The sequence below is a fragment of the Mustela nivalis genome (assembly GCF_964662115.1).
Source record: "Mustela nivalis genome assembly, chromosome: 6".
In the NCBI taxonomy this organism is placed as follows: Eukaryota; Metazoa; Chordata; class Mammalia; order Carnivora; family Mustelidae; genus Mustela; species Mustela nivalis.
In genome coordinates this window covers 96435736-96460586 of record NC_139025.1, presented here as the reverse complement: position 1 = coordinate 96460586, position 24851 = coordinate 96435736, and the positions used below count along the sequence as shown (strand labels likewise).

Genomic DNA, 24851 nt, shown 5'->3' with positions numbered 1-24851 from the left:
CCTTTTGCTCAGCTTCTTTATTCTCTGTCATTTGGTCTTCTATATCACTAATTCTTTCTTCTGCCTCATTTATCCTAGCAGTGAGAGCCTCCATTTGTAATTGCACCTCATTAATAGCTTTTTTGATTTCATCTTGGTTAGATTTTAGTTCTTTTATTTCTCCAGAAAGGGTTTTTATATCTCCTGAGAGGGTTTCTCTAATATCTTCCATGCCTTTTTTGAGCCCGGCTAGAACCTTGAGAATTGTCATTCTTAACTCTAGATCTGAAATATTACCAGTGCCTGTATTGATTAGGTCCCTAGCCTTTGGTACTGCCTCTTTTTCTTTTTTTTGTCGTGAATTTTCCCGCCTTGTCATTTTGTCCAGATAAGAGTATATGAAGGAGCAAGTAAAATACTAAAAGGGTAGCAACAACCCCAGGAAAATATGCTTTAACCAAATCAGAAGAGATCCCAAATCGTGAGGGGGGAGAAATGGGATAAAAAGAGGTTCAAAAAGAAAGAAAGAAAAAAAAGAAAAAAAAAAGAAAAAAAAAGAATTTTTTAAAAAAGAAAACAAATAAAGAAAAATATAAAAAAGAATATATATATATATATTAGATAAACTAGTTAAAAACGTTAAAAAAGAAAAGGGTAAAAGTTAAAAAAAATTTTAGCAGAAGAAGAAAAAAAATGAAAAAAAAAATTAAATTAACTGCAATAAAAAAAACCACAGGGAGAAAGCCATGAGTTCCGTGCTTTGCTTTCTCCTCCTCTGGAATTCTGCTGCTCTCCTCGGTATTGAAACCACACTCCTTGGTTGGTGATCTTGGTCCTGGCTGGATTTCTTGTTGATCTTCTGGGGGAGGGGACTGATGTAGTAATTCTCAAGTGTCTTTGCCCCAGGCGGAATTGCACCCCCCTTAACAGGGGCCGGGGTGAGTATTCCGCTCAGGTTTGCCTCAGGAGCTTTGGTTCCCTGAGCGCTTTCCGTAGAGTTCTGGAGGACGGGAATACAAATGGCAGCGCCCTAGTCTCCGGCCCGGAGGAGCGGAGAGCCCGGGGCCCCACTCCTCAGTGCGGCCTCAGAGAACAGTGCCCAGTAACTCCCGTCTGCCTGACCTCTGGCCATGCTCCGAGCTCACCGAGCCTTTGACCGGTTCAAGGTAATCCCGAGCTGTGATCTTACTGTTGGCTCTGTCTCTGTAGCTGGTTTTCCCGTTCCAATACCCGCATGCTCTGCGACACTCAGACACCCCCGATCCTTCTGTGACCCTGCGGGACCTGAGGCCACGCTGACCCCGCGTGGGCTTCACCCCGGTTTAGCCTCTAGAGCGATGTCCCTCAATGGAACAGACTTCTAAAAGTCCTGATTTTGTGCTCCGTTGCTCCGCCGCTTGCCGGGAGCCAGCCCCTCCCCCTGGGGTCTATCTTCCCATCGCTTTGGATTCTCTTCTCTGCCAGTCCTACCTTTCAGAAAGTGGTTGTTTTTCTGTTTCCAGAATTGCTGTTCTTCTTTTCTTCAATCTGCCGATGGATTTGCAGGTGTTTGCAATCTTTAGATAAGCTATCTAGCTGATATCCTGCTAGCTGAAGTAGTCTCAGCCTACTTCTCCACCATCTTGACTCCTCCCTCCTGAGTAGTTATTTTTATTATGATTATGATTTTTTGCCTTTTTAAAAATGTTTTATTTCTTTTCAGCATAATAGTATTCATTGTTTTTGCACCACACCCAGTGCTCCATGCAATCTGTGAACCCTCACACCAGACTACAAGGTAGTTCTGACTGTCCCCATGCTAGAGATTGTCCTGAGGCCCAGACAGGGTGGTGATAGCAGGGAGCAGCAGAGTCCTGTGGGGCTACTTTCAAGCTCTAGTGCTCTTCCTTGGGCACTGCTGCTCAGAGGGAGGCAGGGTTCGATAGGGTTAAGGTTGGTTCTGCCCATTCAGGCTGCCTCTGAGTCTCATCTCTAAGAAGGGTATATCATCCAGACTGAACTACCTGCTTGTCAGGGCTTTGTTTTCTAGGTAGTCATGTTTCCTTAACAAAATGTATTTGTAGAATGTGACAGATGGAACTAGCCTCTGTTCCAATGGTTTTCTCACCTTTCACACCCCTGTCATCTCCAGGTGCAAGCTGTTTATTTATTTTTTTTCTGATTTATTTTTATTTTTATTTTTTGAGATTTTCTTTATTTATTTGTCAGGGAGAGAGCACAAATCAGGGGAAGAGGCAGGCAGAGGGAGAGGGAGAAGCAGGCTCCCCGCTGAGCAGAGAGGCCAAGGTGGGGCTCCATTTATAACCCTGGGATCATGACCTGAGCCAAAGGCAGACATTAAAATTCTCACATCATGATCCCAGTGTCCTGGGATTGAGGCCTGCCTCAGGCTCCCAGAGAGCCTGCTTCTCCCTCTCCCTCTGTCACTCTCCCTACTTGTCCTCTCTCTCTCTGTCAAATAAATAAATAAAATCTTTAAAAGAAAAAGAAAGGAAAAATAAAAAAAATGTATTGAGGAAAGAATTGATGGTTTGACATCTCCGTGTGTCTAGATTGGCTGAAGGAATTTTGGGAGTGCATGGATGCTGCAAAAACTACAAGCCCTGGATGTCACACTATGGAACTTAAATAAAATATCAAGGTGCCATAGAGTGCACCCACCATTCCTAAAAGTCCAAGAAACGAAGGTAGATTTCTGGAAAAGTGAAGCTACACTTCCTGTGAGAAAAAAAGGGTTTCCTCCTCATCCTAAGTGATTTGATCAGTGAACTTTCCAGAACAGGAGGTCAACAGAACCAAGGGAACTAAGTACCCTACTATGCCATCCTTTCTGATCTTGTTTTTCAGGTCTCCCTAGACCTACTTCCTTGATGCCATATCCATAATCTCCTCTACATTACTTCTTTTTTAAGAGATTTACTTATTTATTTGAGAGAGAAAGAGAGAGAGAGAGAGAGATCATGTGCAAACAGGGGACGGGCAGAGTAGGAGAGAGAGAGAGATTCCTAAGCAGGCCTTAATTGGGCACAAAGCCCAATACAGAGCTTGATCCCAGGACCCTGAGATCATGATCTGCACTGAAATCCAGATTAGGCCCCTTAACAGACTGAGCCACATAGGAGTCCCTCTCCACTGCACTTTAGAAAAGGGAGGGGCGCCTGGGTGGCTCAGTTGGTTGAGCGACTGCCTTCAGCTCAGATCATGATCCTGGAGTCCTGGGATTGAGTCCCACATCAGACTCCCTGCTTGGCAGGGAGTCTGCTTCTCCCGCTGACCTCTCTCCTCTCATGCTCTCTCTCTCTCTCAAATAAATAAATAAAATCATTAAGAAAAATAAAGAAAAAGAAAGAAAAGAAAAGTGAGACCTGCAGGATTTTCTTCCTGAGTCCACTCTGGTAGCAGAAAGAATAAGGACTGGAGGCCAGGAGACCTGGGGTCTAGTCTCAGCCATGCCACTATGTAGCAGCAGCCTTGAGCAAGTCACTTAACCTTTCTGAGATTCAGGATGTTCCTCTGTAAAAGTGGGGATTACATTATCTCAGGGATGACAAGTGGAACACAAACATTTACCTCCATCCTGCCTTCAACGGAGGCTACTGTTCAACCACATCGCTTATTAGAATTTTTTTCTGCAGCATTCTAGGCAGGCCCATCCCATTAAAGTGGATACTCGAGTATCTTACTTATTCTCCTGCAATTTAATAATCCTTACAGACCCCTCTAGGAAGTTCCAACTTTCCAATGAAGAGATGGCTATTTTTGTGATCTGGTAATAGTTCACTCAATAAAAGGAAAAGGAAAATTTAGGATCATAATTACATCCCCTGCTCCTGCCCAGCCAGGGTCTGAGCAGGATTTTCTTGAGGTCACCCTGTCCTTCCTTCCATGCCAGAGAGTTTGGTATTTGAGCTCCCCCTCCATCAGCTCACCCAGCAGGACAGTGCCAGACTTTAGCTCCCTTTCATCTCAAATAGCCCATACTTAACAGCTTCATATTTGGCAGCAAGGCATCTCTGAGAAAAGGAATGATCTCAGGTCACTGAAAACCAAGAATCAGGAGCAAAGGCATGTAATGATTCTATTCGATGCTTACCAAATCTACCCACATTTATAGTTCTCACCTGAGCAGGAATGCAATCACACAGACAGTACCAGATGGCGACAGCTTCAGAATTCCAGGTGGTTGCAACAGTGTTTTATTGAAAGAAGCAGTAAAGTGGTTCACACGGGCCCCCCTCCACCCCCAAACCATGCAGGGGCAAATGCTGGGCAAGAATGTGTGTGTGTTTGGGATAGGAGCCCTGGCTGGAGTTCTTTCTCTAAGAGGAAGGAGGGGAGAGGGGAGAAGCAGGTGCCACCATGAGGGAGGTGGGGTATCACGCTGCTCTGGCCTCAGGTGCAGACCTACACAGAACCGTCAAAGTGGACTGTCTCAGGTATACGTATGTCTTTAAACGTACAGGCCACGATGATGGATTTCTGTAGCTGCTTGGTCTCATAGTCGCATTTGGGGTGTTTGGAACCTTTCTTCAGGCGGCAGTCGGTGATGCGCATCTTGGAGCTGCTTTTGTAGCAGTTGGACTGCCCGTTCTTGCAGCGGACATTTTCCTGGGAGCAGATGGCCTTGACCTTATGCAGAGGCTCGTGGATAAACGTGTTCACTGGCTTGCACCGTCCAACCGTCATATCCCGGCGCTTCATCATTTCATTGCAGTAGCTGGCAGTGACTGTGGAGGTGTTTGGGTCCATGTGCTGCCGCTGGAACTTCTCGGCCTGAGACTCCTTGGCCAGCGAAGGCTGGACACAGCCAAGCATCAGCAACACCAGGACCAGTGGTGGGAACAGGATGAAGATCCTCTCCTGAGCCATGGTGGTCTCACTCCTCTGGAAGAGCCTAGCCAGGAAAGGGAGAGAGGAGAAAAAACATTGCCTTCAAAAGAACCCAAGCTCCTACCTGTGGCTTCCCTGGCTCACAGTCTCCATTAGGGTCAGTCAGAAAGGTACCCCTTCTCCTGTGCAATTTTTCAAGGAATGAGACGCTCACATACACTCTTGTCTAAGAGCATTTAAGTCCCACTAGCTGGAGAGAGGTGGTCTTTGCCTCTGGGTGGTGACTTGACAGTAAACTAAAATCCTACAGTCCTTGGTCTGAATATTAGAGGTAAAATTTAAAATCCATTTGAGGAGGCACGTGAGTGGCTCAGTCTGTTAAGTGTCTGCCTTGAGCTCAGGTCATGATCAGGTGTCCTGGGAAAGAGCCCCACCTCCAGCCCAGAGCCCTCCTCAATGCGGAGCCTGCTTCTCCCCTGCCCTCTGCTGCCCCCTCTGCTTGTGCTTTCTATCAATCTCTTTCATATAAATAAATAAAATCTTTAAAACACTAAAAAATAAATAAAGTACATTTGAAAAATAAATACATTTATACCCAGTGCTCAAGGGGCTTAGCAGAAAATCCTTTTGAATAAACCGTGAACTGAACGGCATCCCTGAACTACCACCATGACCTGCAGAATCATGATGCACAGGGACCTGTTGTCCTGCAAGGCAAGGGAAAGAGCCCAGTGCCTAACACCAGCATCACAAAGGGATGCCATAGTATTCCCAAGAGAAATGCTTCCCTCCCCCAGCGTCATTGGTTCCCAGCAGCCCACATGCTCCATCCCCATACTGGTCCCGTCCAAGCTTTCTCAGGTGCTAACCTCAGCCACCCTGGTCCGTCCAATCCAATGCATAAATAGAAGGAGTCCCAGAGATCTCCTCTTCAGCCACTGACCTGGATCTCTAGCTTGGTCCCTAGGACAGAGCAGAAGGCCAGTCTCTGTGATCCCGGGATCCCTGAGGAGTGAATCTTATACAGATTACAAAGGGGGCTTGGCTTCCAAGGAAAGATAGGTGGGAGGGGCATCTTGGTTTCACTTTAGAGGGAACCAAGGACCTTGTAAAGAAGGGCATTGTAGGGAATCATCTACACCACTCTTTTTTCAGGACTGCTGGGAAGGGTGAATCTTGGCCTCTACAGTATTGATGTCTGAACCCCAGCAAAGTCTCAGTCATCTCAGGGGGCCATTTTCACCAAAAAGTGCTTGGAGGTTTGCAAAGGACACATAAACATATGATCCCTAGAGCAGCAGAGAGGGGGAGCTCTTCTGTCTCCCCAGGAGTCCTGGCATGGCCGGAATTCCAACAACATCTTTTCTGTGGGGAAGAGAGTGGGGCATCCAGGTGCCCCCCAATGGAAGGCTGCAAGGACCTGAGGTCTGGGGATGGGCGTGGGCAGTGGCCGGGCAGGGAGGAGGAGGAGACCTGCAACCTTACCCAGTGCTGGCTACTTCAGCTCTCCTGGATGTGGAAGGTTGGTGTGTGGCAAATGTTGGCCACAGCAACTGCTCCTGGAAGGTCAGAGTGGCAGAGAGGAACTAAAGTCAAACCAAGTCCCCAAGGGATGTCAGGCTGGCTCAGTCACCAGCTCATGGGACTGTTGATCTCATGGTTGTAGGTTTGAGCCCCATTCCTGGGATTGGAAATGACCTTTAAAAAAAAAACACCCTCAAATCCCTTTTGGAGAAAAAAGTAGAGAACACCATATTTCTTAGCAGCAGAATTCCCTCTGTCAACTGAGAAAGTAGGAAAAACTGAACAAGAACAAAAGCCTTTACTGGGAAGTCTCAGGATTGTGTTTTTTTGGAGCAATGCCTCAAAAGCTCTCTCCTGTTCAGGAAGAGCGGAGTGTTGGGGATAAAGGGTCGGGGACAAGTACCTGACTTGCATCAGGGAGCCGAAGGCTCTGCCAGACTGGGCCCTGCTGATTTATGCTTGGGTTGATCAATGCATTGGTGTTACCATAACACACGATTTCTGATTTGCATGAATTAATCATCTGTCATCAGAAGGCCACACTGGCAGTTTTATGACCCAGACGCCAGGGGTCCCGTTGTCTTTATACACAACTGCTTATAAAACAATTACTGTGTCTGGCCATTTCAAAAGGTCTTTCTGCCGAGTTCAAAACTTCACTACAAGGGGAAATGGAGCTTCAAGAAGGAGTCTGTCATGCCCAGAAATTTTATACAATTTCACACCTCCTAAAAAGAGACCTGTCTCTTCTGGGTGACAATTTCCATTCCTCTGGAATGAGAATAATCATACCTCCCTTCTTGCTCTGGATTTAGATGGTCTCAGTCCAAACTCTGATTTAGCACCTGAGGAGCTGGGCAACTCCCAGAACTGAATTTCTTTCCCTGTTCCTCCGTTTCCTCGATCGTGAAATGGGGATGATGATAAGTACATCTTAGGTTTATTATGAGGACAAAATAAGGTAAGATGGGCAGAAGGCTTGGAGAGGTCCTTGGAAAGCATGATAAATGCTAGCTCTAGTGATGGCTCACATAGGGTGCTATTGACATCCTCCATAAAGAATCTGCATCATTGACATGGGCCATCTCTGACTTCCTAAGAAAGTAGGGGTGAAGTAAAAACCTCCCAGGCTTTTTTGTTTGTTTGTTTTTTTTTTTTTTTGGCAAAAAACCTGAACATGAAAAAGTAGGCCATTTTGAAGCCCTAAGGAGAGGAAGAAAGGGGAAGAGGAGAGAAGAGAGGGACCTTAGTAGAAAGAACAGAATTCTTTAAAGGAAGAATTTTTATTATGTTGCCACATGATATCCAAGAACTCCTTCCGAAGTCAGCATGACTTGCTAACAAGTATGAATTGGAAAGTGCCAGTGGGGTGAGGAGGATGTGGTATGGTGTGAACTTTTATTTTTATGTAATTTGCCTAGCACCCTACCCTTCACCCAGGTTTGGTCTGTCTCTTTGTCCTTACATAGCACGCATATCATCTGGAGTGGTGTTGGGAGGAAAACTTCCCTTAACCACTTAGGTTCATGTCAGAGAGCCTGCAATGTCCCTGATAAAAAAAGACTGACAGGAAAATAGACAATGTTTATTCGCACGCCTGTGTCGGAGCTCAATGAAGTGGTTCCCTGAACAGCAAGGGATAGGGGTTTCTAGATTAACGTCATAGGGGAAGGAAGGGAGGGAAATAGGATATAAATGGGGTCTTGCTTTTGTGTTTTTTGGGAAGATAAATGAGCTTTTAGGGAACAAGTGGGAAGTAAGACAGACAGTTTGTGATAATGTTTGCTTATGTAGGCATGAGTGGCCTGTTCTCTTCCAGGGTGTAAAGCTTCCCCAGTGGAGATCTAGGGCAGTTTCACTCTCAGAAGATTGTCTTTATTCAGGTAAGAGAATCTCTGAGGGAAGCCTGGTGCATCAGTTGGTTAGGTGTCCAGCTCTTGATTTCAGTTCAGGTCATGATCTCAGGGTCTTGGGATCCAGCCACCATCAGGCTTCTCCCTGTCACCGGGGAGTCTGCTTATGATTCCCTGTCCGCTCACTCTGCCCCTCCTCCCCTACCTCTCAAAGATAAAACAAAATAACCACTTAGAGCTGAGCAGGTGAAAAGTTAGTGACTTCTACATCAACCACTTTTTAAGGGATAGGTACATGTTACCTTGCTCTCTCTCTTCTGCTTGCTTCTGAGCAGGAACAGAGGACTTCCCCTTCCTCTGGTTCATTGTGCCATTAATTCATTATCTCCCCACAACTCTCCATCTTCCCATTTCTGGGAACTGTAAGTAACAAATCTTAAGACTTTGCTTCTGTATCCATGTCCTGAAATGGTGACCTGGGTTTTTCACTCCCCAAAGTGGTAACTGGAATGCCGAGGGTGTAAGCTGACCATGTGGATGGGTTTTCCCCTCTTCAGCACATCATAATCTTAATTGAATACACTAGCTCTGATTTCTCAACACACCAACATAGAATTATTTACCCTGCACTTTGGAATGAAGATAAAATAAGGAATTTGCTGGCAAAACAATAAAATAAAACAAAACCTAATAGAGTTTATAACTTCATTAAAGCAGCCCTCCAATAAAGATATTTCTAATCATGGATTTCAGATTACAGAGAAAAGCCGCTCAATGGAAATATGAAATTCAGGAAGGAATAAAAAGAAGATGATGACAAATATGTGAACAAATCAAAGATGTCTTGAGTATATAAAGCCATGATGTGTTGTTGAGTTAAGAAGATAAAATTAAAATAAACATCAGTAACATAACTTGGAAGTGATGTGAATTGCCAAGTGTTCAAGAGATGACTTAAAGTACTGAGTAGACTTGTCTGTGTTTACTATGCATTTTAGAATTTCTAAGGTAAACAATGAAAAGATTTGAATCATAGGGTTTGCATTCCAAGCTAGCAGAAGGAATAAGTAGACTGTGGATCAGTTAGGATAGTCTAGGTTGTTCTGTGGTAACAAACAATCTTAAAATTTCAGCAGTTTAAAGTTTCTTACTCATTTACTGCTGTGTGTCTATCCTAGTCCAGCCATGGTATCTGCCTGCTGTAGTCACTTGGGAAAACAGGCTGAGACAGGTTTCATCTTGACACACACTGTCATAATCACAGAGGCAGAGGAAAGACAATATAAGACTGGGATGCCCAGGTGGCTCAGTCGGTTAAGCAACCTGCTCACGACTTTGGCTCAGGTCATGATCTTGGGTCATGAGATCAAGCCCTGAGTTGGGGTCTGGGATGAGCATGGGGACTGCTTGAGATTCTCTCTCTCTCTGCCGTCCTCCTATTCACTCTCTCTGTGTCTCCCTATGTAAATAAATAAAACCTTAAAAAAAAAAAAACCAGCACCCCACAGGAAACTCTTAAAATTTCTGCTGAAAGGGGCACATTTCACTTCTATTCACACTTCATTGACCAGAGAAAGCCTCATGTTAACATTTAAATACAAGGGACAGAGAAATAGGATCTTTCTAGGTGCCTGGAACAAGAGAACTATTTGTGAACAGCTTTAATGGCTGTCACTGAATGACAGACAAATACACCTATAATCCAAGAGAAGAGAGAAAGGGTAAGAAACAGATATGCCAGACAAATGAGACACATAGAAAAGGCAAAATAAGTTAGTAGATATTCACAGAGGAGAATAAAAGTGAAAAATTACATTATATAAATGGGCTCAATGGTCCAGTTAAAGATAAGATTGATAGTGGGGAAAAAATTAACACTCTCTCTTTCTCTTTCTATGTGCACGTATGCAGAGAGAGTAGGCACACACACCATGTGTATATTTATATATACATAACATTATTTATATATAAGATATGTATCTATCCTACAATTTTAAAAAATATTTAAGAAGGAAATATTTATTAAATGATGACATGTAATAATCAGGAGATCAATGGAGCATTTGCTGGTTCACATTTTTAATTATTCCTAAAACTCCAACTTGGATTTTTCTGGTTGAGTGCAGATGAATACCCAAAAGTCCTGTATTAGGATTTTAAAGATCAGTAATATATCAACTTATGTATTTGTTTCCTTATTTGTAAATCAGGAATAATTAAAATACCTTATTCTAAGATGCTATAGACTGAATGTTTGTTTCCCACCCCCCATCCCAAATTTGTATATTAAAACCCAAGTCTCAATGAGATGGTATTCAGAAGTGATGCCTTTGAGAGGTGATTATGTCATGAAGGTGGAGCACTAGTGGATAGGATTAGTGTCCTTAAAAGAGAGACCACAGAGAGCTCTTTTAGACCTCTATCATGTGAAACTGGTTCATAGCTATGAAACCATAAATATGCTCCTGTTGGCCGAAGCCCATCCCTATTTATGCTCATTCCCTTGACTAATAAATGATAATGTCCCTCTTCACTCCCCAAAGTGTCCCAATTCAGACAGTAAATTATATATATGGTCATTCTATTGAAAACACATAGTAAGCCCTAATAGAATTTTTATATTATTATTATCACTCCTGATATTGTTCCTTCAAGAGTCAAAATTAAAAGTTCAGTTTCAATTCTGATTTAGTAGAGGTGACAGTGATTGATGTTTCTGGTTGAGAGGGAGGGATAGACTGACAATCTCTAAATTCTATCTTTATTTTTTAAAAAGATTTTACTGATTTATTTGACAGAGAGAATAAGCAGGGGGAGCATCGGAGGGAGAGGGAGAAGCCGGTTCACTCCTGGCAGGGAGCCCGAGATGTGGGGCTTGATCCCATGACCCTGGGATTATGAATGACCCAAAGGCAGACAGTTAACTGACTGAGCCAGCCAGGTGCCGTAACTTCTGTCTTTATAGAGAATCAGAGATCAGTGAAAATGGAATGGGTGTATCAGGAAATCACAGGCAGATCTGGACTTGGACATCACAGTAGGCACACATAGATTTACTCTGGGGTAACCGTAAGAGGGCACTGAGACATCCAAAGCAGAGCCCCTGAGAGAGCCTTGGGATAACCATGTACAACTGAGTATAACTCATAGGGACGATGATGGGAAACATAGCTGTACCTGAGCCTCCCTGGGGGAAAAATGGGACAGACAAGTTTGTAAATAGGAGGCGAAGGGAGTAAATGAAGGCTGGAGGAAGAGGGGTCTAAACAATGCAGCTTGCCTTGCACCTAAATGTTGCCTTTGGCTACTCCCTTCTGTGTCATAGACAGTAGAGTGGCCAGAAAGAGGAAGGGGGCAGATCCAGAGCAGGGTGTGTCTTATCTACAGTCCCCTGTCTTGCCCTATCTCCAAAACTGCCTCTCAAGAGGTCTCGATTCCTGTTAGGTTCCTGGGGGAAGTTGCGTCAAGACTGCTTCAAATCTCCCAGATGTACCCAGGCCTCAGAAAAACGGACCATTGGAGATAGCATTTCAGACCTAGAACTTGGTCAGCCAGCTCCGATGACCAGGGTTACAGCTGAAGAGTGAAATCATTACTGGCTTACATTCTCAGCGAACAATGTAGTTTTTGTTTAACATTTCTGAGTGCTTGTTGATAGATCAAGTTTCAGAAAATACTCTCTTCCAGTGAAAAGTGTTTAGACTGGGTGTAGGAGTAAGTCAGGGAGGTCTGGGGTTTGTCCTGACCTTCCACTGACCTTTCAGTCCCTTGAGAGGATGGCCCTTGTAATCCGTTCATCCTGTCCAATGACAAGTCTAAGGAAAGAGAAGATATTGTTCCATATCCTGCTTATTTGCATGTTATCATCTTAGTCTCAGAAACACTTTCTGCTCCTGACTCTATTTCTACTTAACTTCATTTGTGACTTTGTGGAACATCATGTAGTGAGAAAAAGCATGGGCCTGAATTAGAGCCCAATGCCACAGTATAGTCTACAGCTAACAACATGGTGTTGCTTATGTATTGCTGTACGGCACACTTACTAAACACCAATACTTTCATTATCTCTGATTTTATGGTTTAGGTGTAAAACATCAGTCTTCAGTAGGGTTGGGTAGAGATAAGGGAAAAATTACGAACACATCCTAAACTTTTGGAGTTCATCATAGTGGTATGGGCAAAACAATTCTCAGAGTATGTTAGATGTATTACAAGAGTGAGCAAATGAGCACAAGTGTTAATGTTGTGAAGAGCCAGGTTTCAACCTGGACATGTGTTTACAGAATAGGTGGAGTAAACAAAGGGAAGGAAGAAACTTTTCCCCCCAACCTCTTAGGTTTAGAGACTGGGAATGTACAAGTTAAACTGACAAAAGGTAGACTAGCAAGAGAAAAAACCTGAGCTATATACACATATACAGCACCAAGAGTGAACCCTAATGGATTCTCTGGACTTGGGGTGGTGTGTCAATGTAGGTCCATCATTTGTAATAAATGTACTGCTCTACTGTAAGATGTTGAGAGTGGGGGAGGCTGTGCATGGGGGGGGCATGGGGACACAGGGTATATGAGAATTCTTCTTTCTGCTCATTTTTTTCTGTGGATCTAAAACTGTCTCCAAAAATGATGTCTACTTAGAAGGAAAAATTTAAAAGAGATGCTGATTTCTTCAAAAATTTCAAAGACCTTGACTTATTTCACTCAGCATCATCTCTTCCAGTCCTGTCTATGTTGATAGAAAAGTTGGATATTCATCCTTTCTGATGGAGGCATAACTCCATTGTATATGTGAAGCAGAGAGAGTCAATTATCATATGGTTTCACTTACTTATGGAGCATAAGGAATAACATGGAGGGCATTGGGAGATGGAGAGGAGAAGTGAGTTGGGGGAAATCAGAGGGGGAGACAAACATGAGAGACTATGTACTCTGAGAAACAATCTGAGGGTTTTGGATGGGATAGGGGTGGGGTGTTAGGTCAGCCTGTTGGTGGGTATTATGGAGGACATGTATTGCATGGAACACTGGGTGTGGTGCATAAACAAAATTTTGGAACACTGAAAAAAAATTAAAAATAAAAGAATGTCAATGCTAAAAAAATATTTCAAGGACCTAAGATACAGAGACTGTGGAAATATTATACATTAAAGGTGGCTAAAGATACATGGCAACTAACTGTGACACCTGATACTCGCCTTGACCCCGGACTAGGGGAAGCACACAGCTAAGAGGGCATAATGTGATGCAGGAACAGCTTTTGCATGCATAACCTCCAAGTCTGTACTTCCAGGCCCCCCACATGACAGGCACAAGCGCTGTCCTAAACAATCCCTACTGCTCAAATGCACACGAGAGGGAGGTGGAGATGAGTGACCCTGGAGATTTAAAGCCATTGCTCTACACGGGAGGACCTAGAGTGGGGCAGGTGAAGTTTCAGGATTTGCCATAAGATGAGAAATGAGAAGACAACCTTGATATTAATCAAGAATATGTGGACAGACCATGTGATTGATCAGAATCAATGAAACTCTCTTGAGAACAAGCTTTCAGGCTCTTGGACAGGCTGCACACAGTGTCCACATGCCCAGAGAGGATAAGCTGTGTGGACAGACTGACCAGACCACGATAAATGATGTTGATAAAGAAGGGAATTAGGCTTCTGAGAATGAAAGGAATAATCAGACAGAAGATCTTTATTCCATCAGTGGTCTTTCATGATCGTTGATATGTTGGAACCCTGATTCTTTCAAAGACCAGCCCATGTATTCCACTTTTCTTGGTAGGAAGAAAACTGTATAGAGAGATCCAATGGCTGGAGAGTCCACATTTTTCTTTCATAGTTCAGTGGCGCATCTCCCACCCTTCTCTGCCACTCTGTCATAATGGTTCTAAATCTCTGTTTGTATTTGAATGCAGTTAATTTTTGTCTTTTCTCAGTATTGACGGTAATTCAACATCTGTATGGAATTTGTCATTACTTAACAGTTTGTTGTTGCCACCACTGCTGTCATTTCAATGTCTGTTGCTCTTACTTCCTGCTGCCAATGGTGGCGCTCTTTGAATGGCTTCTCCAGGGAAAGCATCACTCATCTCCTCTCTGTCTAGTACTGAGGCTCTTTACATCCTTCTGTCTGAGGGGACCTCAGAACCCCTCAGACGTGTCACCTCACTCTCAGATGTGGAGAGAGCTGTTGACCTGGGATTTGACTGCTTGATCTTGTATAACTCCCTGGGGTGAGCTTATCTAAATTTCTTTCAAATGAGAGTCTACAGTCAATGTCGTCTCATCCTTTAGGAAATCTATGCTTTCTTGGGGTACATGGGTGGCTCAGTGAAGCCCTCAGTGCTTGATTTCAGCTCATGTCATGGTCTGAGGGTCATGAGATTGAGCTCCATGTTGGGTTCCATGTTCAGTTAGAATCTGCTTGAGATTCTCTCTCCCTCTGCCTCTGTTCCACCCCATTCCCCTGTTCCCACTCACTCTCTCTAAAATTAATGAATAAAATCTTAAAAAAATAAAAAGAAATCTAGGCTTTCCTTTTCCCATTTTCCTGAGGCCATGTCATCTCTATGACAAGAAATCCAGGAGCTGCTGACTCCTCAACTGGATTCCTTCTATTAGGTATTTTATTTCTTCTCTTTAGCCTTGTCACCACCATCTCATATCCCCTCACCTCTCCCTGACCATACCAACCTCTTTAAGGTGAAAGAAGATGCCAAGTTTTGCCTGCTACAGGGCTTTTGCTCTTGTTATTTTTTCCTGCCTAAAATGTTCTTTTATATGACTGTGTCCTCATTTGACAGGTTTCACTTTAAATATCCCTTCACTGGAGTTCTACCCTAACCACACTCTCTGTGGTCCTTGCCTTAGTCTGTTCAGAATACTGTAGCAAGCCCATATACTAGATGGCTTATAAAGAACAAACATCTCTTTCTAATAGTTTAGGGGACTGGAAAGCCCAAAGTCAAGGCACCAGCAGATTTGTTGTGTGCTGAGAATGCCACCATTTATAGAAGGTTTATAGATGGCTACCTTTTTGCTGTGTCTTCATATGGTGGCAGGGCAGGGAGTTCTCCTTGGCCCCATTCCTGTGGGCTACACCCTCATGACCTAGTCACCTCTCAAGTGCTTGATCTTCTAATACCATCACATGTGGGATTTAACATTTCAAACATTGTGTCTGTAGCAATTCTGTTTTTCTACCCACCAGTTCCTCTTCGATTAATTAGTCTAATTAATCTTTAATTAGTTAGTGGCCAATTAATCTTTACCAAAGCAAGTAAGACTATCCAAAGGCAAAAAGACATTCCCTTCAACAAATTTCTGGGAAAACTGGACAGCTACATAACAAGAAATGAAACCGGACCACTTTCTTTTACCAAACAAAAACAAACCCCAAATGGTTTAAGGACCTATATGTGAGACCTGAAACCATAAAAATACTAGGAGTGAGCACAGTCAGTAATTTCTCTGACATCATCTACAGCAAAAAATTTCTAGATATGTCTCCTGAGACGAAGTAAAGGCAAAAATAAACCACTGGGACTACATCAAAAGAAAAAGGTTCTGCACAATGAAGGAAACCATCAATAAAACTAACTGGCAACTGGGTCACTTGGGTGGGTCAGTCAGTTAAGCATCTGCCTTCAGCTCAGGTCATGATCCCAGGATCCTGGGATTGGACACTCATCATGCTCCCTGCTTAGTCAGGATACTGCTTCTCCCTCTGCTTCTGCCTCTGCCTCTCTCTTTCTCTGTCTCTCATAATTGAATAAATAAAATATATTTTTAAAAGATTTTATTTATTCATTGGACAGAGATATAGCACAAGTAGGCAGAGTGGTAGGCATAAGGAGAGAGAGAAGCAAGCTCTTCACTGAGCAGGGACCCCGATGTGGGGTTCGAGCCCAGGACCCTGGGATCATGACCTGAGCCAAAGGCAGATGCTTACTTAACAACTAGGCCACCCAGGCACACCAAGTATCAGGACTTTTAATGACAGCTTTAATGATAAGCTAAAATGGTCATCACGCAAAATGTGCTTTCTTCCCAACACCAAACTGCTTTCTTAAGACGGGATGGTAGGACACCAAGGGAGAAGTCAATGAGATTCTTCTTAGAGAAAAATATTTTGGTATCAAAATAGAGATTCTCTGATGGTGTGTGTTGTCGTCATCCTTCTAAAAGTCATCAAAGAAAAAATGGCTGGGGCCCCTGGCTGGCTCAGTCAGAAAAGCATGCTGACTCTTGATGTAGGACTCATAATTTTGAGTCCCACATTGAGTATAGAAATTACTTAAAAAATCAATCAATCTTTAAAAAATATTGTAGTTGGGACCCATGAGTGTTACAGTCAAAGTGACCGACTCTTGGTTTTGACTTAACTCTAGATCTCAGGGTCTGGAGGTCAAGCCCCACATTGGGTTGCACACTCATCAACTGTGAGTCTGCTGGTTTCTCTCTTCCTCTCCCTCTTCACAATCCTCAAACTTCCTTGCTCACCCCATCTCTCTCTTAAAATGAATAAATAAATCTTAAGAAGAAATGCAGTTATCCAGAGGGTGAAGCATTTTTCTTGATCTTCTTGGGGGGGACAGAAGTGAATTAACCTCATAGAAATCAGTCAAGAATTCTCTGAGCAACCCTGGGATTCCAAACATTTCTCTATCTGTATTACCCACCTGGAGGAGGAGTCCAAAACTTGAGGTGAGTGTGTGGTCCCACTGCAGTAAGAAGAGGGTTTGATGAGACTGGAAACAACCTCAATATCTGATTTAAGAAGGCAATATGTTAAATAACATCACTTTTTTTCTTTTTAGAGAAGCAACACATATTCAATTCAGAAATGTTAGGAATTTTGGAAAAAATCACAAATCTTAAAAAAGACCGAAAACAAAAACAGGGGTGCTTGGGTCATTCAGTTGATCAAGTGGCTGCCTTCAGCTCACGTCATGATCTCAGGGTCCTCGATGGAGCCCCAAGTGGGACTCCTTGCTCAGTGAGGAGTCTGCTTCTCTCTCTGTGCACCTTACCCCCAGGTTGTGCAAGTATGCTCTCTCCATCTAAAGTAAATAAATAAAATCTTTCAAACAAAGCAAAACAAAAACCCCAAAACCTTGTCAGCTCTAATCTCAACAAAGATAAACACTCTTTGTTTTCACAATTTCCAACCAGTATTTTTTCTGATTATATTTGAAATGAAAATGTGTGATAGGATATATAGCATTTTATTTTCTGCTTTTTTTGTCATAACAATATAAACAGAGTATTTTCCAATTTCTATAAGCTTTTTCCTGGCGTGTATTTTATAGTGGCAGCATTGTTTTCTAGGCAATGTAATGCCTAGATTTCAGTATTCTTGAACTTCCTTCTTTTTTTTTAAGATTTTATTTATTTGATAGACAGAAATTACAAGTAGTCAGAGAGGCAGGCAGAGAGAGAGGAGGAAGCAGGTTCCCCGCTGAGCAGACAGCCTGATGTGTGGCTCGATCCCAGGACACTGAGACCATGACCTGAGCTGAAGGCAGAGGCATTAACCCACTGAGCTACCCAGGTGCCCCCCCCCCCACTTTTTAAAGGTTTTTTTTTAGTGACTCCTGGGTGGCTTGGTAAATTAAGCACCTGCCTTCAAGTCAAGTCATGAACCCAGGATCCTGGGATCCAGTCCTGCATCAGGTTCCTTACTCAGGGTGAGCATGTTTCTCCCTTTGTTAGCTACTCTCCCTCCTTGTGCTCTCTCTCTGTCAAAGATTTTATTTACTTATTTGTGACAGAGAGAGAGAACATGAACATGCAGAGAGGAAGCATAAGAGGGAGTAGAAGATACTCAGGGGTGCAGGGAACCCAACAGTGGTTCAATTCCAGGACCCTGAGAACATGACCTGAGACACCCAGGTCACGCACAATGTCCTTGAACTTCAGTCTACTTTATCATTGGTCAAGAACAGAGAACTACATGTTTTGAACTTTACTATGCTCAGTGATTCTTATTTAATTAATTATTTACAGATTTCACAATTTCGTGTGTTCATGGTCCCACATAACTGTTCATTGGTCTTAAAATATCCAATCCTCGGGGGTGCTCTGCTTGGCTAAGTAGTTATGTATAGGGTCTCATTATCCATAAGGAGTAGAGCTCTGATTCAAACCAATGTCCTTCTCTTGACCTTAATTTTCTGAAGGGGATATGTGACAGGCAGCAGGACCAGTAAATATGTAGAAATTTATTCTCTATGAAAACATTCATCTTTATATTGAGGAGAAGCCATCTTTGTAGCATGAAAACTAATCGAGTCCTCTGAAGACAACCAATGGAAAAAAGCACATTTACAAAAATTAGTGATTGAGGCAATTACTGAACAATATATAGCTTAGGCATCAAAGATTTATATGAGGAGATTAAGCATACAGGATAATTATCTGTGTCAAGTGTCTGTCCTAGAGGAGGGAATGAGGACACAAAGAATAGGGCACATGCATTTCCTTGGACAGATACTCTTCTCTCCTGAACCAGACCCAAGGCCCCCAGCCCCTCCCATTCCCTGGGCCTGTCTCCATCTCTCCTTGCCCCTCCAAGCACTCCTGTGAGCAACTCACTCCATCATCACATCCTTCTGCTTTGTCACACATCTTTCTCTACCTCCCCCTTCTTTCCTTCCCTCTAGTCTCCGTGTCCTGGTCTAGCAGGTACCCTCGGAGTTCTCTACAGACTGGAAATCTCATTTGGGGATTGCCAGTGTACTAGTGTATCCTCAGAACAAGAAAATATATTTTTTAATACCCATTTCTATTGTTAATTTTCTTTAGTGAGCTTGACCTCTCTACCTTTACTGCTCCTTAGCTGGAAAATGAGGTGTTTAGCACAAATGTCTTTAGGAGTTCTTTTCAGCTCAGACTTTATCTAGGATTTGAATACTCTGATTAGGGAATAAGGGTGTGTGTGTGTGTGTGTGTGTGTGTGTGTGTGTGTGTCTGTAGAGGAAAGTGTATGGGAAGTTTGACTGAGATGCATTACTTATCTATTTAAATCTGATTTTCCTAAATCATTACAAATTCATGCAAAAAGGTATGATTATCTGAAATGAAATAGTTTTTACTTATAGACTGCATCACTATTTTAAACTACGCAAGCCATTTTTTAAGCTGATAGTATTCTAGGGGAGATGCCAAGGCCTGTGGCTCAGAACTGTTGTTCAACTGAACCAGAGAAAAGATCAGCTCAAAAGATAGAGGATGATTTAAAACCTTTAAGACTGTCTAGCTTAGAGTACTGGAGAATACACAGAGATGCCTCTAAGTCAGCAGACATGAGTGTCAGAGTTTCCATTCTCAGCTGTCTCTGATAAAGTTTCTTCCCTTCATCTACCTTTGGTCTAATAGGCAATCAAGAGGCCTGGAACATGACATCTGGAGGAAACTTTGTTTGACAGGTGCTGTGTATCCTAACATATCTTGGCTTCACTCCTAATGTATAGCCATCATAATTTTCCACTGAGCATTGGAAATGAAGGGGCCTGACACTGTGTGGGTGTACTGATTTCATTCTAGACATTTTTATGAAGCCTCACAACAATGCTGTTGTATCAGTAACCCCTTCCTTCACTTCCCTAGAGATAATACTGACTCTTACCTGTTCTCAGAATCTAGGGAGACCTGCCATCCAATTGATTATGTCCCTATCATAGAGAATTTTGCTGTTTACCTGGTAGAAAAGAAGGAGTGAGCTCCTGCTCTGAGGCTTGGCTGGGATGGCTTGTATGTCCTCTGTCTAGTGCCAGCTGAGCCTGTTCCTGCAGCTCTAACTCAGGCTACAGATTTCCGGGTGACATCACTCTCCTGTTTCATCCATTGTCTGGGACAGCTGGGACACAGGGCTTCTCTCTCCTCATGGCCATACACCCTCTAGGACTTTTTCCCCACAACCTCCACTATGAACTTGACCGCATGGGAGCTGCTTTTTCCAGGATGCTCCAGTTTCCAATGTGGTGAAACCAGAAACACCAAGGCTTAGACACAACACTTCATGCAGTCACTTCTGTCCCACTCTGTTGGTCCAGGTCAGGTACAAACCCAGCCTAGAGTCACCGGGAGGGCACTGCCCAAGGGGGTGAATGCAGGGAAGGGTTAAATATGGGGGCCATTCTATCACGATCTCCCAGAGAATGAATGGCCAGTGCCCTAGCCAGGCCCTGTTGTGAGGTAACTGGTGCCTCTAACACAGAGGCCCTTGTGCTTCTCTTGTCCCTGCAGGCCCCACTGCACTTCTCTGAGTCCCAGTCAGGTTCTTGAGCTCCTATAGACAACTTCTCAGGGCCTCCTGATATTTCAAGTTATAACAGGGTTGACTCGTCATGGAGGAGAAATATCGATGCCTAGACCACCAGATCCAAAAGACTTCATAAAGGGGGTCACTATGGATTCTTACTGAGGCCAGGCAATGACAGAACATCCTTGCAAAGGCCTCAAAGTCTGCTGTTTTCTAAATGCTACAAAGGCCCAGGCAATATTCACTTTGTGGCTGAGACGAACGCATGGATTCTACAAGAGTGATCACCACACAAGCTTAGTTTCTCCTAATGTATCTTAATAGGCACCACCAAAAAGTCTCACTGAATACAGCCTTCTTTCTTATATATATATATATATATATATATATATAGAGAGAGAGAGAGAGAGAGAAAGCATGCATGGTGTGCGGGGGGCAGAATGGGGGCAACAACACACAGGGAGAGGGAGAGAATCTTGAGTGGACTCTGCACTGAGCATAGAACCCGACATGGGGGTTGATCTCCCGACCCTGAGATCATGCCATGAGCTGAATTTGAGAGTTAGAGGCTTAACTCCCTGAGCCACCAATGTGCTTCACTTTTTTAAAACCTTCTTCTAATGCTCAGTACACCCCCCACCCCCCCACCCCAACTGGGGAAATCACCTATGAGTGACCAAATACAGTTGTTTTGCTATGACAGAGGAATGCCAACCCACCTCCTCCGCTGCCATCCTCCTCTGCTGCCTAGAATAACAATCTGACCGTGGGTAAACCATGGTCAGATATTCAGGCTCACACAATGTAAAAACAGACCATCAGCTACAGCGTCCATATGTATGCATGCTTCCGGGTTGGCCAGCACCGCCGCATTCTCGTGTTCCACACTTCTGCTGGATATTCTACAGTGGCAGGACTCAGAGTTTTTGCTCCTGATTCACTTTAGAGTCTTAGAAATTAGTGAGGACTCCAAAGAGGGTTTTTGCGCTTATCTGTTCATATAGACCATATTGTAAACTTAACATGGAGAAAACTTCCCAAGATTTACTTATTAACTCATTTTAAAATAACAACAGTGAATCCATCCTATGACATTGATATATTTTTATGGCAAGTAATTCCACTTTCCAAAACAAAAAATTAATATGAACAATGACATTGCTTTACATTCTGAATATTCTTTTAATGCCTAGCTTAAAAATAGACAGCTGGATTCTCATATCTGCTTTTCCATTCAATCTATATGGCACAGTGTTGTTCTGTCAGATAATACAAAGAAAAGCCAGGCTCCCACAGATGGATAGTTTTGGGTTAGAACCTCATAGACACCTCGACAGAGTTTGGGCAACCATCAAGGTCCTTGGGCCACACTTTGACAATTGCTTTACTAGAGCACCAGCAGCTTGCTACATGATATTGCAGATGTCCAACAGGAAACACCCATTTATCTATGTTAACGATCAATGTAAGGGGGCTAACAAAAGGGCTAACAAAAGAGCTGTACACCAAGAGTCTCTGCTGTGGTGGAATCATTTAACTCAGAGACCTAAAAGCATCACATAACAATTTCATATAATATATAATTTATACATGCATGCATGATCAATTAAAAGAGCAAACATGTTACTTGTTTTGTTACTTGTATTCATAAACACTACTTGTAGGACCTGAAGCAGGGATAGGCAGGGGGAGAGGGATCCCAGGAAGACTCCTAAGCAGACTCCCGTGATGTCTCCTGGTCTCTAACCTACCTCATCCCATCCTCCATCCTGGACTAGAGTCCTGGAGCTTAGTGTTATTGAAGGCAGAAGGGAAGACTCCAGGCTTTCCTTCTTCATCCCAGGAATGGGAACAGATTGATGAGACACACTTTTATTCTGCCAAGGTGCCATAGTTTGGGATAGCACTCCCGAACCTCCCACCCCCCATACTAAAAATCAACAAATGTGCCAAGAGAATTTAAAGAAGAGAGTCATCCTATGTTCATGTGTCTAAAGACTCAATATTATTAAGATGTGGATTCTCCCCAAACTAGTCTATAGATTCCACTCAATTCTAATAAAAATCCCTGGAGGATAGGCTGTTTCTAAAATTCATATGGAAATACAAAGGACCTAGCATTGCCAAAAGACTTAAAAAAAAAAAAGATATTATTTTTCAGTAATCTGTACCCTCAAGGTGGGGCTCAAACTCACAACACCGAGATCAAGAGTCCAATGCTCTATCCACTGAGCCAGCCAAGGGCCCCTAGAATAGCCAAAACAACTTTAAAAAGAGCAAAGTTGAAAGGCTAATGCCACTAGGTTTCAAACTTATTATGACGTTAGCATGGGTTGGGGGCAGCAAATCGGGAGGGAGGGATTCTAAAGTAGTATGAAGAAAACTTGGGGGAAAGGATGGATACCTTTATGATCTTGATGATGGTGGTGGTTGCATGAGTATACCTATATGTCAAACTTACCAGATTGTATTCTTTACATATATGCAGTGTACCGTGTGTCAGTTCTCTGTCAATAAGGCTGTAAACACCAATTAAAGAACTTGTGTTCTTTAAAAAAAGTGTCAGGAGAATGAATAGATATTCTCCTGACAGACAACAGAGAACAAAGGGAAATAACAGGTATCCAAATTGGCAATGAAGAAGTCAAACACTCTCTCTTCACAGATGACATGATACTTTATATGGAAAACCCAAAAGACTCCACCCCCAAACCACTAGAACTCATACAACAATTCAGTATTGTGGCAGGATACAAAGTCAATGTACAGAAATCAGTGGCTTTCTTATACACTAAGAATGCAAATACAGAAAGAGAAATTAGAGAATAGATTCCATTTACTATAGCACCAAGAACCATAAGATACCTGGGAATAAACCTAACCAAAGAGGTAAAGGATCTGAACTCAAGGAACTACAGAACACTCATGAAAGAAATTGAAGAAGACACAAAAAGATGAAAGACCATTCCATGCTCTTGGATCAGAAGAATAAACACTGTAAAAATGTCTATACTGCCTAGAGCAATCCATACTTTCAATGCCATTCCGATCAAAATTTCACCAGTATTTTTCAAAGAGCTGGAGCAAATAATCTGAAAATCTGTACAGAATCAGAAGAAACCCCCAAATTGTTAAGGAAATGTTGAAAAAGAAAAACAAAACTGGGGGCATCACGTTACCTGATTTCAAGCTTTACTACAAAGCTGTGATCACCAAGACAGCATGGTACTGGCATAAAAACAGACACATAGACGACTGGAACAGAGTAGAGAGCCCAATATGGACCCTCAACTCTATGGTCAAATAATCTCGACAAAGCAGGAAAAAATATACAGTGGAATAAAGACAGTCTCTTCAATAAATGGCGCTAGGAAAATTGGACAGCTATATGTAGAAGAATGAAACTCGACTGTACTCTTACACCATTTAAAAAGATAAACTCGAAATGGATAAAAAAGACCTCAATGTAAGACAGGAATCCATCAGAGTCATAGAAGAGAACATAGGCAGGAACCTCTTCGATATCAGCCACAGCAACTTCTTTCAAGATATGTCTCCAAAGGCAAAGAAAACAAAAGTGAAAATGAACTTTTGGGACTTCATCAAGATCAAAAGCTTCTGCACAGCAAAGGAAACACTCAACAAAACAAAGAGGCAACCCACGAAATGGGAGAACATATTTGCAAATGACAGTACAGACAAAAGGCTGATATCCAGGATCTATAAAGAACTTCGCAAACTCAACACACACAAAACAGATAATCAAAAAAAAAAAAAATGGGCAGAAGTCATGAACAGACACTTCTCCAATGAAGATAATGGTGTTATAGTAAATGGAATCGATTCTCTAATTTCCCTTTCTATGTTTTCATTGTTAGTGTATAAGAAAGCCACTGATTTCTGTACATTGACTTTGTATCCTGCGACATTACTGAATTGCTGTATAAGTTCTAGTGGTTTGGCGGTGGAGTCTTTTGGGTTTTCCATATAAAGTATCATGTCATCTGCGAAGAGAGAGAGTTTGACTTCTTCATTGCCAATTTGGATACCTTTTATTTCCCTTTGTTGTCTGATTGCTGTCGCTAGGAATTCTAATACTATGTTGAACAAGAGTGGTGAGAGTGGGCATCCTTGTTGTGTTCCTGATCTCAGTGGGAAGGCTGTGAGCTTTTTCCCATTGAGGGTGATATTTGTTGTGGGGTTTTCATAGGTAAATTTTGTGAAGTTCAGGAATGTTCCCTCTATCTCTATTCTTTGAAGCGTTTTAATCAGGAACGGATGATGGATTTTGTCAAATGCTTTTTCTGCATCAATTGGGAGGACCATGTGGTTCTTCTCTCTTCTCTTATTGCTTTGTCCTATCACATTGATTGATTTGCAAATGTTGAACCATCCTTGCA

The 24851-nt window shown here is 42.7% G+C and overlaps 2 pseudogenes across 2 annotated transcripts in view; both read right to left on the bottom strand.

Annotated features, from left to right (window-relative positions):
* Positions 1-24851, bottom strand: part of LOC309867791 (ribonuclease pancreatic pseudogene) — a 148519-nt pseudogene that overhangs the window by 67667 nt on the left and 56001 nt on the right. The window lies entirely within an intron of this gene.
* Positions 4160-5841, bottom strand: LOC309867786 (ribonuclease pancreatic pseudogene; annotated as a pseudogene). Its single transcript, XR_014316709.1, has 2 exons — positions 5753-5841; positions 4160-4873 (listed from the first exon to the last, which is right to left on the bottom strand). The product of XR_014316709.1 is annotated as a ribonuclease pancreatic pseudogene (transcript).